General features: G+C 32.9%; 1 long non-coding RNA gene across 1 annotated transcript; it reads left to right on the top strand.

Moving 5' to 3' along the window:
• The first annotated feature begins 3,895 nt into the window (after positions 1-3,895).
• LOC134714786 (uncharacterized) lies at positions 3,896-5,592 on the top strand. Its single transcript, XR_010106581.1, has 2 exons — positions 3,896-4,058; positions 4,622-5,592. It is a non-coding gene; the product is annotated as an uncharacterized LOC134714786 (long non-coding RNA).
• The last annotated feature ends 11,783 nt before the right edge of the window (positions 5,593-17,375 follow it).

Raw genomic sequence — 17,375 nt, 5'->3', positions numbered from 1 at the left:
TATATATAGAAGATCAATGATAATAGACATACTTTTAATAAGGTATCAATTCTATTTACAAGATAAAACAAAACGATTGTATACATTTATTACGTAAAATGATTTTCTGAATGTATCAAAATCAACTTGATGTGTTGGCCTATTTCATTTGAGAGAAAAATATCGAGGGGTGTCACGGGGTATGACCATATATGTCTTGTAGAGCAGAAACAGGCACATCTTTTTCGCCAGGTTTCGAGTGGCGCTATGATAAAAAATTTGAAACTAGGTCTTAAATTTGAAAAATTTGGAAAAAACAGGGGGTTGGCCTTTTCCATGGCTTATACAGAAAATCATATTGAGGAGTGTCACGGGGTATGACAGTCTATAAAGGTCTTGTAGAGGAGAAACCGGCGCATTGTTTGTGCAAGATTTTGAGTGGCGCTATGTTCAAAAATCTGAAACTAGGGCTCCAAATTTGAAAAAAATAATTGATAAGTAGGAAATTGGCCTATTCCATGACAGATGACAATTCCAAAATTTTGAGTTATGTGCCTATATGCTATGTCTTTGCTCGATAGTCTATAGTGCTTACATTTAAATTAAAAATATTGTTGATAGCACATGCGCTTGTTATATGGATTCCTTTTTTTTCTTTCACGTTATTTAACTCGTTTAACTATTTTAAAGTAAATAATCTTTAAACTTTAAACTTATTTTCACTTTTTACTGTGTTTTTGTTGTCATAACGATATAACATTAACAAGAGTTTATATATACATTTTGCCTTTCTTTTCTAATTTTCCTATGAGGAAATAAGTTACACATGTTACATGCCTATGGTCCGTAGTGTATCACCTCCTGGTGTCAGCTGCCTTTGGGAAACCATAATTCTTTTCTATTTGCTGCTGATGACGCAGAATGAAACATAGACGTACTTAACTTTTTTTTTTGGCTAGTTATTATTTGTTTATTTGATCCCACTTATTGTGTACTATACATTTGTACATGTATGCAATCTATAATTAATTTATGGGCTGTTTGTTTGTTTTTAGATATTTAGATCTATATATTCTTTAAGAACAGAAATTGTTTTCATTTTTTTTTTTATCTCATTGTTTGTACATGTATTATATTATGAAAATTATTTTAATGTTTATGTCCTTTTGGGCCTATAATTGGAAATACATTATCTTTTCCTTCTTCTTTATTAGGCGAGTGCAACATTTGAAAAAAAAAGACATCTAGTAAAATAATTTCTTTTGACGACTGAGATATTTAGAAAGTACACATTCTTAGCTTTCCAGTGATATATAATTTAGCCGTGTGTTTATAGGTAGTGCATTAAAAATGTAAATTTGGCTCTCATATCACTCGCCAATATGCTTATAATTGTCAACTTTAAGTGTTCAGTTTAATTGTTAGTATTCAATGGAAAGTTTCGTTTTCTTTTTAACAAACAACGTCCCATCCTTGAAATACTCGAAATAACTTAGCTTATTCATGTACAAAGCCTCATATGTAATCATAGTTAACTAAAGATCAAGGCACATATTTTAAAACTACTCATGCTTTACCTATCTCCCTCAAACACGATGTTATATATCGCCATCATTATATTTTGGCCGAACAAAATTTAATAGCGACAAAATGTAAAAATGCTATTTGTCCGGTTAGCCAGACGAATAGCCACTGCTTTATAAATATTATATGAGCCTCATAAGTAACATCAATAGGATAAACTACAAAAAAAAAAAAAAAATAAAAGCACGAATCAGTTGTTTAATTTCAGAATTTGAGTTAATACATATACGATGCTATTAAATTATTATTCAATCTGATGATATGATTTTTAGACATGAAGTTATATTCTCTTGCTTAATAAACGCATACTAAAATCGTCTCATAAATACGTACCGGTTTGTCTCCGGCCGTAATGAGTCCATCACACTAAAACACTATTGCACGACGTTTACCACGATCTTAAATAAATTCAGATTGCGGTGAGGTCGTGGTATTAGCGGCATGCAAATGTAGTTTTCGTTGTTTTCACTATGCGTCATTTTGTAAGTGTAGAACTTTACGTCCTGCTATTGTTACAACGATCCCGTACAATTATTACACATTCTTTCTCACCACGCTTATTCTTCGATTATCACGATCTTACTACGCTCATCGCGTTCTCACTACGACCATACCACGATTTTTTCGATTGCACATGATCTTACCACGCTTCAACTATGATTACAGCACGCTCTGGTAGCATTCTCAAAACCTTAGAAAAGGAAGGTTCATCCCCGATTCGCAACTAGTTCAATAAATGATTATAATGACATAACTAGAGTCTCCTTTTGGTTGATAACCAAGGCCGAACCCAACAGTACCAATGTGATCTAAAATTTTCTCTAATTCTTCCTAGTCTTCTTTCCCTCAATAACAATGTCATGGCCTGTTAGTTAAGATTGAGTATCTGTGTTAATGATTGTTGTAGCATTACTACATGTACATGGCCTAGTGATTCCATGGTTCAATTAAAATTGATTTTTCAATTAAAATCGGGAGAGCTTTTATATATTTTATTTGTTAATGACAATGAACATGACTAAAATCTGAAATGGTCGTACTAGTATAAACGTAGTCAGGTCATAAGAAGAGCGTGACGAGGACGACATGAGCATGCTAGAATTGTACAATTGTCTTGGACAGCTTGATATAAACGTGGTACAGTTGTAGTAAAACCGTTGTTTCGTCGCGGGGAGAACGTGATGGTCGTGGTGAGGCCAAAGTACGCAGTCTATCCGACTAGAATCGTGTTTCCGTTACACCTTCGCTACGGCGGTATGAAGCGAACGTTGCGATCTTACCGCGGCCTTACTGTGTTCTCCCGACGCTCTTACTACGGAATGATTTTGCTATGACCGCAACACGATTGTATAATATTGAACATGTTATAAGTCACGATCATGAAGATCTCACCGCGACCGTACCTTCACCTTACTGCGATCTACACGATTGCATTATGATAAAAAAATTTGCATTTTTTTCAGAGATAGTAGTCCGATCGTGGCCTAGTGTAACGGGGTATAAACAAGTAGCAAATGGAATTGAATAAAGAAATAACAACGCATGTAAAATGAAGAAAAGGAACGCTCCTTGGTAAATGTTATTAAAAAATACATGTCATGATCAAACCCAGGGGTAAAAACATACAGATATTATAATCATCTGTTAGATATATACGATAAGATAGGTTTGACGTACATGTTATTATTAAGTTAGGAATCTAGAAAATCCCGTAATAGATGAACGATACTCGAAATGAGATTCATTTTTCCATCTTCTCAAAATAATATTCACATTTTTAATTTTTAACGTGACTAATATATTTTCTTGCAAAATTGATTCAAATTAATGAATATCACATGTAATGAACGGTTATAAAAACTATTTAAAAAAAACCTTCTCTGCTGTATCATTAACATCACAAATATGTATTCGTTTGTTGCTACGCAAGATCTTGTAAACTATATTAAAATATTTCCCCCCCCCCCCCCCCCCCAACATTATGGAAGAAAATAAAGGCTACAATATTTTATCTCTGAGCCAAAAAAGAAGACAACAAGTGATTTTCATATCAACATATTCCAAATATTTGTATTTTGTTTGATGGCTTTGAAGACAGATACATATTTGGAATTCTAGTATATTTCTACAAAACAAAAATTACACAATAAACCGTAAACATTGTAAATATACTAATTTTATGTAACTACGACGACAGAATGTCAAATTCATAAACAAAATCACATTTATTTACGTTGTAAAGTATATTGACTTCTAATATTTTACATGTATATTTTATTTGAATTTCGTGTTATTATTGTGACGATCATGTTTACATTTATTACTGAAATATTTAGATCCGTTTCGACCCAGAAAACTTACACGTTTCCCTTAGGGCCAGGACATTAAATTCTTGAAAACAACCAGATGCCCATGTTCTTGTATTATAAAGCTAATGATTGAACAGTGATGACCACAAGAGATTTACTGTTTTATTTTACAGATTAAGTTTTAAGGTGAGTTTGAAAATGTTGAAAGAAAATATATTATTTTTCATAAATGACTTAGTACTATTACATGACAAAGGTTTTATATATATACTAATATGTGATAACTGTTGTTTCTTATTTGTGTTTGTAACTTGTGTTGTTTATTATATTTGTAAAAGAATATTATATTACAATGATATTATATTATGCTCCTTGTGAGCCCATTTTATGGAAATAAAGCATCTTCTTCTTCTTCTTCTATATACAGCATCAATGCAACTTTTTAGAACACTGAATGTTAAACACTTTGATTTGGTAAAATTCATGAAAATATTCTGTTTATTCATTGAAATCTTAACATAAAACCTTTAAGAGTATTATAATGACTTATGCATTTGATGATAAAGAAGATTGGTTGAAATCCATATAAATTGACAAAAAACTTAATCAATATAAGAATGTGTATACATTTGTGTAGTGATGAAAATCCTCGATCGTCCTGAATATGCATGAAATATTTGCCACGTGACGTTAAGCAACCAGCAACGAATCAAACCCTTGATTTATACGAAACAAATTCTTAATTTCAGACATGACTACATTAAAGTTACCAGTTTTATTAGTATGTGTGCTTGTAATACACCACACAGTGGCAGCACCAGCCTTACATGACATGGTGGCAGCACCAGCCTTACGTGATATGGTGGCAGCACCTGCATTACAGATATCAAAGAAATTTCACGCGCCAACAGATGGATCATGTGACTATACATCTTTGTTGAGATGTCTGGTGAGCTCGACTACTACTTTATATGATGACTGTGTTACAAAGTGTGAGAACGACTATGATACAAGACATAAGTGTCAAAAAGTATGTTATGAAACAGGTTACACAAAACTGGAAGCATGTATCATAAACTTTAGCATCAGAGCTAAGTATGAGTTTTAGTTGCGGTTTACGATTTTAGTTGCGGTTTACGATTAAACATTGTACGATTCTGGATTTGTGGCGATTGGAAAGTTGAACATAAAAAGTAACTGTATGTGTATTCAGCACTTCGCCTTGCTTCGTTGATAGACAAAAACGACCAGTACTACCGCCTTTTTTTTAGAGTTATCACTCAGTCTGCAGTATCAAAAAAACATGTATGTTTGAATTGTATGTAATATGTGTATGATACCACACTGTAAAGGTAATCGTACATTTTCGTTGAAAAAAATCCATTTTTGTATACCGTGATAATAGATATTAAAAGTGTTGATAGAAACATTGTTTTTAAATCGCTTTATTTGGGGAAAATTGAAATTGTAGTTTCGTTGTCATGAAATAATTTTTTACCTACACTGTGTCGTGGAATTCTTTTAAGTGTACGAAAAGCGAATTATTGTTTCATGATGATCATTTATGGCTGTGATGTTTCAAGAGAAAGACATTTGAATCGGATGCGTTTGTAATACTTCATAAATCATATTATTGAGTAATTACACAGTTTATTGAGTAGAATCTCGATAAATACTATTACTACAGCATTTGTTCATTCTAATAAACCATTTTATTCATTGTTCGATGTTTTTTCTCTCAATTATTTTCGTTGATTTATTCAAATTTATAGATATATTTAAGATATACAAGTTATTACATGTTACATGTTATAAGTATTATGCCTATGGGAAACTCTCTGATACGAATCTTATAAATGCTTAACAATGACATGAAAGTTTAATATAGTCACCAGACAAAACAAATAAAAATAAGAAGTATTAGAAATACCTAGTCCCTTTGTCAAAAGTTCACTTCAAAGTCCTAACGTTTGGTTTTGCATGCATATTCATGTAAATAAAAGTTTAATTGTATAAAAAAAAGTATTTATATTGTTCAAATTACTTCTTCTTCTGTCGATTCTTGATCACATATAAACAGTATCGCACGAGTTCCTAAAGTAAATGTAGCAAAAGAGGGACGAAAGATACCAGAAGGACAGCCAAACTCATAGATTGAAAATATACTGACAACGCAACTACTCTGAGAAATATTATACTAGACACATTTGTTTTGTTATTTCTTACTTTATTTCTTTTCAATCGTATATCTATTTACGTATACCTTGAGCATCATTATTGTCTCGCTTTGTTTTTGTTTCGTTTATAGATGTAAGAAGTCTAATGTATTTTTGGTACGAAGGGGTGTTTCATGATTTGTTCTTTTGTAAATTTTGCATTTATGATAGGTGTCACGCCACTAACTCATGAAACCCTAGCCTTCCAACGCTGAGTTCTGATTTTTAAGCTGTGATGTTTTCCCTCCCTCAATATTAGCTATACCCCATGGAAACTGATCATTCAGGCTGTGCCTGTTGCCCAATCCAATTGAATTTATTTGAATCAAATACTGTTTAAACTTCAAACTGATCATTAAATCCGGCGTCAGTTTCAAAGAATTTTAGAAGAAACTGGTCACCTACAGTAAAATGGTATTAAAACAGGTATATTTGGCAGAGTTCCAACTACACATACACATAACTTTCGGACATTAGAGCATTGGTGTTTATACAATGTAGATCGTAGAACGATACTAACACAGGAACATGGTCTTCTATCTTTTTATCACTGTCCGTTTTGATTTAATTTGAATAACAAGTTAAATGAGGGGAAATACACAGTGACAGTTGAAAGTGAAAGCGAACAGTCAAAAACAATCTTGTGGAGAGTTGTCTCATTAGCAATCATTCCACTTCTTCTTTTATCATACAAACTTGATAATCTTTATACACATATTATTAAAAACAACGATATGCAGAAATAATCAATGATTGCCATGTAAATATAGATAAGAAGATGTCGTATGAGACAACTCTTCATCCAAGTTGCAATTTATAAACAGTACCATAGGTCAAAGTTCGGCCTTCGACACTTGGCATTGGCTCATACCGAACAACAATCTAAAAAGGACTCCAAAATGACAAGTGTTACGCAATTCAAACAGGAAAACCAGCAGTTTTATTTAAATAAAGAAAACGAGAAACACATCAGCACACCCCCTAAACTGTGACAGTGGTTATACAATTCAATATAAGAACAAACTATAAAAATCAGTTGAAAATTGTTCAACTCGTTTTATCGATAATAAACACACAAAAGATACGGCACCTGTTTGAGAGTATTCGCAGTTAGTGAAAGCTTGTTCAAAGCCATTGACAACTGGTAAAAATTCATGTATCTTTAAATAGACTAACATGTCAATCAGTAAAATTCCGAATTTCAATGGATTTAGTGTAAAGACGCCATGAACTTTATCGCAAATAAAAATAGGACAATTAACAATAGGAAACGAAAAAATGTTCCTGTCGTAAATTTTGTATAGAATTTCCAAGGTACAGCAAACATCCAAATCTAGGAAAGGACAGTTATTGCAGTGTATGTTTATTTAATTAATGGAAGTTCCTTTCGGTCAATTTTGTCAGTACATTTAGAGAATTTTAGAATATTTAACGAAACAATATCATCAATATAACGGCAAGTGTTCTGAATTCTAGTATCTTATGGTTCTCTTGAATATTTCATAATTCAGAGACGACAAAAATGTGTTATTATAGCAACTATGTATGTATATACTAACAAACAGACAGATAACCATCGTCGCAAACATTACCAATTTAAATGAATGTATTACAAAGATAATTGATTTTATTAATAAAATTAAAAGCTTAAACCACAACATTATGAACATATCCTAAAATATGATGAAATCAAGTCTTATGACAATGACAAACTTAATTATAAACAAACACGCAATATCTTGTAATGAATAAGATTTACATGTTGTTAACACCGAAATTCGTTTTACTGCCTCTACATAACATAATAATTTTATGCAGACAATGGCAATAATTTTGAAATAGTTTTTGATTAAATAATTTCAGCCAAGGATCTACAATCTGTCGATACTTCAAGTTGTATCGTTGCATTCCACAACGTCATGTTTTTCTCTGTTTATAATGTCTCTACACTAAATTCATTGGATGTTGGATGTAAACTGATTGATGAAAGGGTCTAAGATGCATAATTTTAATGCGAGTACTCTCAGATCAGTACTTGTTGTCTTTTTGTTGTTGGGAAAAAACAAGTACCCGACCACGTTTCCTTTGTTTTTTTGTTATATATATATTTCTATTTGTATCCATCTGATGAATTTTTCAACTGATTTTTATAGTTCGTTCTTATTTTGTACTGTTACACGACTGTCCTAGGTTAGAGGGAGGGTTGGGATCCCGCTAACATGTTTGACACCGCCACATTATGTATGTATATGCCTGTCTCAAGTTAGGAGCCTGTAATTCATTGGTTGTCGTTTGTTGTTGTGTTACATATTTATTTTTCGTTCATTTTTTGTACATAAATTATACCGTTAGTTTCTCGTTTGAATAGTTTTTCATTTTTCATTTCGGGGCCTTTTATAGGTGACTATGCGGTATGGGCTTTGCTCATTGTTGAAGGCCGTACGGTGACCTATAGTTGTTAATTTCTGTGTCAATTGTTCTCTTTCGGAAAGTTGACTCACTGGCAATCATACCAGATTTTCTTTTTTTATATTCACAAGGACCTTCCTTTTTACCATGACGTGTCGATCATATGCATCACGTAATTGTATTTTTTTGAACGGCATCTTAGTATTTTCTCTGAACTCGTGAGCTCCCTCAAAATGTCGGTAGTGTTCGTGTTGCACAATCCACTGTTTGTATAGCTGACATTGGTAAGCGTTTGCTCATTGATGAAGGCCTTATGGTGAAATTTTATTGCTGATTAAATAGGCTTCATTTACAATCTGTAGGAGAATGGTCTCACTCGTAATCAATCACACCACATCTTCTTATTTCATAAGGTTAAGTATTGTAATGTAGATCATTAAATTTCTTAGTTAACAAATTTATTGGTGACATATAATGTATACCATTTGGCCTTTTATGTATGTTTCTTTTTTATCTACTAGTAAACACATCCGAAACAAACGACAGACGGACATACATGTATATACAAAACTGAATGAATAATTGAAATCAAGATATTTGCGTTATATTAAAAGTTTAAAGTTTTTTTAACGTGCTTAAACTCCAATTCAAATAAATCGCTTGACCTACATTTTAACAATGCACATGCAGTTTTAAAAGTTTTCTATACATGAAATAAAGTCTTGAGTAATACATTAGAACAACATATGCAAAATTCTAATTCGACTCAAGTTCAGACAAGTTATTGATACATTTAACTATTCACTAGTTATCAACAAATTCTGTATAAGAAAAAATAGCACCAAGATGAATCGCAGTCAATTACTTATGCCAATCCCGACTTATACAGACACATTAAAATGTTGTGTTGATAAAGTTGTTTTGTGTAACTTCTCCTTTTATAACGATTTTTTTTGTTAACAATACCGACGCTCTCGAGGCAACATACTTTTGTAGACAGGTATTAATTTTGAATGTTCTCTGTTTTACCATAGCTGTATTTTGCAAAACATTTAGGAGTTTTTGGTCCTCAATGCTCTTCAACATCGTACTTTATTTGGCCTTTTAAACATATTTAGATTCGAGCGTCACTGATGAGTCTTTTGTAGACGAAACGCGCGTCTGACGTAAAAGTAAAGTTTCAGTAATCCTGGTATCTATGATGAGTTTATTCATTTCAAAAGTTCCCTTTAAAAGACGTTATGCTGACTATTCTCAGAACAACGATACATAAGTACCTGTCCAAACACATACAAGTATTATATATAAATAACACACAGCTGCGAGAGTGATAGAGCAGATTGCTATCATGGGGGAAAATTGACAACCGCGACGAAGCCTATGATGACAATGCTTTTTCGAGGGTACCAATTTGCCAAAACGTAGATTATTTACCTGATGTAAATCCAAATAACGGTCCTTTATATCATCGATTTTTGATTGATATGGACGAGAGGGTGACATTTAAATAAAAAGTCTCTCGTCATTGGATAAAGTAAATTAAACCATTGTGGTGACGTCAGCCTATTCATTTACCGTGGATTCTTTTTCTAGAATCAACGCTTCCTTAATCCGTCGCTGAAATGGACTCACCATTTTATATTCGTTTGTTTCCTTTGTGTGCCTAATTACATTAAGGTTGAATTGGCTAATTTACTGATTTCTGTTCAGTAATGGAATTATTTTAAAAACTTACCTTTAATATTTGTAATTTCTATATGCCTGCACTGGGAGTCGAACCCGTCCATGAATTCTCTCAAGTGTCGCTAACATCAACATATCGGCGAAACCTCTCGGTTACCAATTGGTTACGATTTAAATGTCTAATTTATATATATAAAGGAATATTTGATATACATCGGTACAACGGACACACATGGATTGTACCTTTATATATACAATATTAGACAATCGTACAGTATGAGTTGGTAGCCGCGAGGTTTCATGGTTATGCTCAATGAGTTAGAACTTGTCGGCTTAGGTTCGAATCCTGGTAATTTTTTTGTTGTTGTCCCTATTCTCTAGTTTTCCTGTTTTGTTTTTTGTTTTTTAAGTTATTGTGGATATTTTGTTTAATAAAAGCGAGTTTGGTCATTTATTATCGGATCATTGTTAGCTATTCCACATGTTTCAAACGAAAATGTTTACATTATAATTGTCCATTTTTGTTTTATAAATCAATATAGTATGATTTTATCTGTTTATTCGCAAATTCTTATGCTAGAAAATCGTGATGTGTCTAGAATAAGACATCTTGTTAGAAATTACGGATACATGCTTTATATATACATGTATGCTATATATATGTTTTTTGTCAAGTTGTTGTCCCCGGCTTTGACACATTCCCCATTTTCATTCTCAATTTTATTAGAAATAAGATCAAATATGTCTCATTTTGTCAAAAAAATATAATGTTCAGATGCCTGATAAATGAAAATCTTTATGGGCAGACGTGTTGTGTAAAACATGTATTTGTATTGTTTTAACCATTTAAAATTGTAATATATAATTTATTGTAATGCATCGTTTGTCACGATCACATGGTTATTTAAACTCACTTACAATACCTTCTAATTAAGAATTGGCTTTAATTTTGAAAAGACATTATCACAATAGTTTAAGTTATAGATACAATGGATAAGCGTTGATTCATGAAAAACAAACCATTCGCCCTGCGGGCTCATGGTTTCTTTTTCAAGAATCAACGCTTATCCATTGTATCTATATCACTTATTTCCCGCGTATTAGCCAATCAAAACATAGAATTTTAACATGTAATATTATAAAATAATGTGGTATGAGTGCCAATGAGGCAACTAGTTCAAAGTACGGTCTTTAACACGGAGTGTCTGTTTCTAGTTTGTTATTCTTTTTTTATACCCCCAAAAATATGGTGTTGTTGGCTTATCTGTAGTGTTCTGTTTTGTTTTCATGAACAACCTCACCCACATTTGCGGCTATAAAGAACTTGAAAACTGGTCAAGAAAATCATAAAAACCCCCTCCATTGACAATGTTGTTAGGCTTATGTTCCAATTACGTCCATGCTATTATTCCGTACATATATAAATGTGAGAATGGACGTCAAAAAGTATGAGTAATTATTTTAAATAATACAATAGGTTTTTCAGGACATAAAAAATGGATATACCTTACACCTAATCAACCTTGGTTAATATTATGCAAAAAAGCGTTCAATACCAAAGAAAGCATGTCGACAACTTGGAAATTATAATATAAATTAAACATTTTTTTTCTATTTATTTTTGTGCTCAAGCTGTGTCATTAGCTTTCATCTAAACTTTTCCTCGTTATAAATAATCATTTATGCATTTTTTACTTCCTTCAATCTCTGAAAAAATTGTCACATCCTGTTTTTTGTGTAAGTTTTATAATTTTCGAGATCCGCTATAATAGCTAAGGTTCGTTATATTTTGGAATAACTTATGTGCTGCGACATCATTGCAATAACTGGCATTATGTTATAGTTATTGACCAAGCAAGTCGGTATATGGGATTTAATCTGCACAGCACGAGATGACACAATAACCCGAACGACGTAGGAGTTCGGGTTATTGGGTCATCTCGTGCTGTGCAAATTAAATTCCATATACCGATTTGATTGGCCAATAACTGTTTTAACACATGACGCAATCAATTTACGTGAACGTTTTAGAAATATTGACGTCATTCCGCAATCCACGGATCCTAGGAAAGTTTCTTGTAGGGTAAAGCAAGGCGAAAATACGACTTTGGTTTAAAATTAATAATTTTTTTCATATTTCTAAAATTGCGATTTAATGGTATATTTTTTTATCGCTTCCACAGGCTTGGGTAAATGATAAAAAAAAATGTTTTGTTGATTAAAATATTTCCGTTAAATTTATTCCCCATTTTTATTTAATTGGTGACGATTAAGACTTTCACAAACTGTGTACTTTCAAATCGGTGTATGAATATAAAAAAAAATAACTGCAAGGGTTATTGAGTTTAAATCAGAATAATTGCTTTTGAATTTCTTTCCCTCAATGATATGCTTAGAGAGAAAAAGAAACGAGGAAGATATTATATTATCTAAATCTAAAATGTTAAATAAACAGAAAATACGTTTCTCTTTCAAAACCTTTAACCCCCCCCCCCCCCCCAATCTCTTTTTATCTTCTGTATTACTTTTTAAGACACGTCCATCTAAATGAAGTCTGATTGATCTCCAGCTAATCCCCCTGTTTTAAAACAAACTGAAATATGGTCCTCATTAAATTTGGTCCAAAAATAGTTCCTTTATATTCGGATATTCAAAAAGTCGTTATAAATTCCATTGAGTCTGAAACTAATTTAAATCAGATTGATTTCTATATTCGGATATTCTTAGATACAATTCTTTTTGGGCAGAAATTAACAAAAATTGTTTTAACTTTCTTTTTTACTTTAAAACACTGATATAGATTTACGTTGTACACAAAATATAATAAAATAGTTTATGTCCCAGCTTTAATAGATAAAAAAAAATGAAGGAATGAGAAACCTTTCTTTTTCCTATTTTGAAACTACGATGTTTGTACGAAGTTTATCTTTGTCGTAATTTCAAGGCAGATGGCAGATTCGGGGGTGGGGGGCGAACAGGTCGTTAACCCTTGGATTTGACAAAGTATCGTGTTTTAGCTTCAAAACGTCAATATTGTCTTTAGTCTCGCTACACTCGTGGATTTTTTTTTAATTTGATAGAATAACGCCCCTTTCAAAATCAAAGAACCGCCCCTAAAGGTAAAAATAGATTTGAACTGTGCAGTTATCTGAGGTAGTTAATGCACACCTTAGCTGTGCATTATCCAGATTATACCACAGTAAGAACAAAGAGATTTTACTCTTGCCATGTGTTAATCTAATTTCATGCTTTCTTTTTATGACATAATTTTTTGGTTTTCGTTTATCAACAAGATAACCATTAAAGGATCAATGAGAGTATCGTCTGCCTCAGTCCCACTAGACCACGATCGCACCACGCTCACCGCGATCTAAAATGAATTTAGATAATTTTAGTTGCTTTCTGGTACTACTACGTCCTAATTACGCTTCTACAACGACCCCGCTACGATTAAACCACGTTCTCACCGCGCTTATTCTGCGACCTCACTACGCTTATAAAGACCTTTCTACGCTCTTCACGTTCTCACTACGACCATATCACGAGTTTTCCGATTGCAACACGATCTTACTGCGATTATAGCACGTTCTAACCACGATTTTACTACGTTCAGGTGTCAGACCACCAATTAAAAAAATCCCTATCTGTTCAACCCAATTTTGCAATTTTCACAGCTTTCTAAATATTTTACCTTAAGTTTAACTTCAAGGAAACCAGGTATATCCTGAATTGTAAATGTATCACCTTCCTACATGCCAATTTTCAACCAATGTTTAAAGTCTTGTAAGAAATTTCTGATTTTGAAAAGACAGGTACTACCAAAATAACTCCCGGTTTTCTGGAAATCTTAAATTAGTGTACTATGTAGCGCATTAATCCTGAATTTTTAATGCAAACTCATAGACAAGTGAATTTTGGCTCAAAATGGTCTGAATATATTTCCCTTTCTCCAAAAGTTTCATTTCTGCAAATTTGTTGGTAAGTTTAAGTAAACAATGACATCAAAAGCACTATTTTGTGTCAAAGTAGGACTATTTTACGTTCTAAATTGGAGGGAGTAATTGGTGGTCTGACACCTTCATACCGCGATCTTACTATGTTCTCGGCAATACCGTCAATATCGTGTTTCATATCAATATAGTTCCATTCCTTCTATTTTTGATTAAAACGGAGATTTCTTGGAAACAATACAGTCATGCCACCCAAATCTACTACCCTACTGGTAGGGGTTGATGTAGAGGCAGAGGGAGCAAAGTATGAACGCCATACTAAACTCCAAATAGTACACAAGAAACAAAAATTAAAAATAGTACAAGACTAACAAAGGCCAGAGGCTCCTGACATGGGACAGGCGCAAAAATAGTGTGGTTAAACATGTTTGTGAGATCTTAACCCTCCCCCTATACCTCTAGCCAATGATGGAAAGTAAACGCATAACAATACGCACATTAAAATTCAGTTCAAGAGAAGTCCGATTCTGATGTCAGAAGATGTGACAAAAGAAAATAAACAAAATGACAATAATACATAAATAACAACAGACTACTAGCAGTTAACTGACATGCCAGCTCCAGACTTCAATTAAACTGATACTATACACATAAGTAGTATAATACTTTGTCATCAAAAGATGTCGGAACGACCAATCAAACCTAAATTACAACCTATTGCTTGTCCATAAATTAAGCTCAAATGACGATGTTTTAGTGCATGATAGCAGAGATGACACAGAGGTGTCAATATACATATTTAGGAAGATGTGGTATGAGTGCCAATGAGACAACTCTCATCAACGTAAAAATCTATGAAAGTAAACCATTATAGGCCAAGGTACGGCCTTCAATACGGAGCCTTGGCTCACACCGAACAGCACGCCATAAAGGGCCCAAAAAATACTAACGTAAACCGTCCCGAAGTCGTCATAGGTCCGCACTTTCTAATATACTGTAATGACATGACGACCTTAAGACGCAATGTAATTAGGTAATCATACAGAAAAAATATTCAGAATTCGACATCTCTTTAGTATTAGGCCGTCAAACATTCGGAAATATGGTTATTTATCGTCTAAACTACACCGGGGAAAGCCAGACGACTTCCGGACGGTCACGTCTATAAGTCGTCACATATCACGTCCATTGGTCGTCATGTAATATTAGCCCGTCTTTAGGTCGTCAACTCATTTCTTTTTAAAAAAAAAATAGTCAACACAAATCAAATGAACTCTTCTTATTGTTCATTATTCACAAAATAAGTTTTGCAGCAAATATTTCACAAAGTAAATACAATTTTCATGAAAAAGTAAATCTAATCATAGCTAATTATGAAACAATTATAGAAACGCACTGATTGGACTTTACTACTGTTCTAATTTCATCCTCACTGTCATCCTCTCCTTTAAAGGTTAGATGACACAGCTGCTGTGGCCCTGTTTTTCTTGATTTCACTTCACTCGGCTCTATTGGTCTTATAACATACCGCGACTTTGCAAGATTTAGTTTCATCACTGACGATCGATATAGCTGCAGCATATTCTCTCTTTAAGTTTCCAACCTTTCTAGAGCCATCGTAAATTGCAACTGCATTTGAGTCATATTTGTTTAACGGCTCTGCCTCCAAATGGTAATTACTACCAACAGACAGTTCCCGTCTACCGTAATGATGCATACCAACAGCCAACAATGGTCTGATAGTGAACTGTTTCATTTTGGTGTCCTTGAATACAAAAATAAAATAAAAAGTCAAAAGTCATATGTATCAATAATTTGAGTAATAACAGCACGAACAGTTAATAGCAAAATGGACACGATACAGTAGAGATATAAGTTGGTATGCAGCTTGCATGGAATACACGGCTGCAAAAACAACACATAAACGGAACATTGGATTCAGTGACGATATGTTGACACACAAAACATGGGAATATGTCACCGCATGTTTTTGATTTTTTCAACTGTTTTTCATTCTTTGCTGTTTTACTTTTAATTTGTTTAAGTTCTCTCAATTTTTTCATTTGCTCCTGTTTAGCCTTTTTTGTTTCCTCCTCAATAATTAGGTCTTTCCACTTTTCCGTGGAAAGACCTATTGGTTTTCTTCTGATTATTATTATTATTATTTTTTTTCTTCCGCCAACTTTTTGTTCCTTCGCAATTTTTTTGTTTCGCAAGATGTCGCTTAGATATATGGTATAGGATATCGAGCAATTAATACGCTTTTGAAACTGACACCGCGTAACCAAAATCTTTTCAATGTGAGAGTTATCTCCCCGAACACTGTTTTTCTTGTGATCGCTTAATATTCGCAACCGTATAAGAAACCGACAAATTTATTTTTCCAAATTGCTCGTTATATCCTCAGGATGTTCTGTTTAATTTTGACCGAAGCCTTATATAGATTCCATATGAGAGTTATCCCCCCTTTTATGTTTGATATAAGAATTTGCATTTCTAACTGGTAAACCATAAGAGATAGAGACCTAGGGTCATTTGATTTGAGGTCCTTGGTCCAAAAAAATGAAAATAAGGTCAAGGTCAAAGGTCAAGGTCATATAAAAAATTTTGATTTTGGCTTATTTTCACTTATTTTCAAAAGCCGTATAACTTATCGACAAATTATTTTTACTAAATTGTTAGTTGCGACATGTGGTAACACGTATATTTTAGTCGAAAGAGTACGTAGACATTTGATGCCAGTTTTGCCCCCTTTTATATCTAATATTAGTTGTAAGGTAATACAACTCATTAACTATATATAGTAGAGGCCTAGAGTCTTTTGATTTGAGGTCCTTGGTTGATGACCTCAAAATTGAGCTCAAGGTCATAGGTTAATGTAACGTTCTAGATTTTGACCTTTGCTTTTACCTCATATGTATACATGATCAAGACTTGGGACTTTATAAATTAGGTTGCAAGCAATGTGATCTAGAAAAAGACAACCGGAAGTGACCTTTTGTAAACCGGAAGTAGCTATATTTTGTACTTTATTAATAAAAAAGTATATAGAACCATATATTTTTGGAATCAGTGTCAAATAAACAATAAAAAATTACCGGAAGTAACATATTTTAAACCGGAAGTAAAAAATGATCTCCCTTATTTATATCTTTTTGTATAGAAACCATATATTTTTGGAATAAGCGTTCAATAAGCTGACATTTGACGCTAAAATTGATATTTAAAAACCAAATTCTAATATT

Source organism: Mytilus trossulus, chromosome 4, assembly GCF_036588685.1.
Source record: "Mytilus trossulus isolate FHL-02 chromosome 4, PNRI_Mtr1.1.1.hap1, whole genome shotgun sequence".
Classification (NCBI taxonomy): Eukaryota; Metazoa; Mollusca; class Bivalvia; order Mytilida; family Mytilidae; genus Mytilus; species Mytilus trossulus.
This window is presented reverse-complemented; position numbering and strand designations above follow the sequence as displayed.